Genomic DNA, 1822 nt, shown 5'->3' with positions numbered 1-1822 from the left:
CCAAAAAATGAACAGTAATACGATGCCTATCTCTGGACGAGAGGTAGTAGGGATATACCAAGTTTTCTCGGAACGATTAATTTCGTCTCTTCGCCAGTACGAAGAAAAGAATGAGCGGCAACAAAAGATACGCCGAAATCGTATAAAATAGATCCATCTCAAGAAAATAACTGTCTATGTTTGATAAGACTGGAAAATGTTCGAATAAAATCAGGATGATCAATAACCACCTTTATTTAACCCAACGTGATGCAGCTGAAAATAACCAATCAATAAAGTCTAACCATTCTGCGTTAGGCATTGCATTGTCTGTAAACGTCGAAGTCGACCACCAAAAACTGAAATAGGAGGCGACTCCGTAACTTTCATACTCCTCGTACCTTGCTCCAATGCTGCTTTCCTCTCCACGAGAATCCACCAAATGAACTTGATCCAACAACTTTGACCTCATTACGAATTGGAAATGTGCTCCAACCGAAACCACTGCACAACCACAATTTGGGAACGACCGAATTCTTTTTCAAATTATATTGAAGAACATGCAAATAGTTTTTACTATCTATTTTATTCCACTACCTTTGATAATGACTGACACCTGACCAAATCATTAGAAACCCCAGTCAAACTTACGTATTGAAAAGCTATTGCCTTGTTTTTTTTCTTTCTAATTTTACTATTTTAATGCAGAAAATTTCTGTAAATATAAAATCCCTGCACGCAGTATATATGTATAAAGCTAAATACTATCATCAAGTCTCAGCCAATCTCAATTGTCCTCTTGCAATCCTGATCACTTTTTGCAGAAAATAAACTTGGCATGCACCCAATCCCAGCACTTTGATACACCGATGACTGTATCATATACACTGTGATGGAGGGCATCATCACATACCCCACCGACGAGAGAGAAGCCCTACCGATGCTTTAAAGAGAAATGATATTCAACCTTATGAGCCTATCACTGAGAATCTACACTTTTCATATCCCTACACTGGCCCAACTTGCAACTCCCTAGATGTAACAATAAATGCCAACTTTTCCAACATATCAGTTGCATCAACAAAAGGTCAAGGTTGCCTGCCTTATGGCTGATCGTGTAAACAGCTCGCGAAAATCCTACAGTAAAAGTGAAGGAAAACCGCCAAAGAGTTTATAAAAGCATTTTAGCCTGGCTCAGGTAATGAAAATTCTGGAGATGTGTCTATAACCAGTCCAATAGTGTAACACGAAACTTTTATATCGAATAAATTCCCGAAGCAATTCAAACTGGTAAACCTCACTATTTCCGCCTGAAAAACATATCGCTGCCCTGGCTGAACGTTGATGCGACTTTGAAAATATATTGTCCCTGAGTTGATACCTCTTCACTTCTTTCTCTTTCATGCTGTGAACCCAGTCGGCTTGATATTTAAGAAATTAACATCAGTCTTGCCGGCATTCTGCTGAATGGATTAACCATTTTGAACCTACCTGAATTTCCTGACGTTCTGCGTTCTTAAACTCAATTATTAAAGAAAGTCAGGGGATATTTGTTGATCACCAACTGAACCATTAAGCTACCTAAAACCATTATCTTTACAACGAAGACTACAACGAATGAAATGCGGCAATTGACTATAACACTTTAATCCAAGGATGACGATTCAAAAAAATCTTTTCACCTGAATAACAATGAAATGCTAAAAATCCAATAAATAAGCACCAGAAATTTCTCAAATAAACATGAACTATATTTTATACAACGAAATCCTTTTTAAATTACACAACTCACACACAACAAATATTCCGCACTAAAGCATTTTTAAATACATAAATTCCACAT

The sequence above is a fragment of the Hermetia illucens genome, chromosome 6, assembly GCF_905115235.1.
Source record: "Hermetia illucens chromosome 6, iHerIll2.2.curated.20191125, whole genome shotgun sequence".
NCBI lineage: Eukaryota > Metazoa > Arthropoda > Insecta > Diptera > Stratiomyidae > Hermetia > Hermetia illucens.
This window is presented reverse-complemented; position numbering follows the sequence as displayed.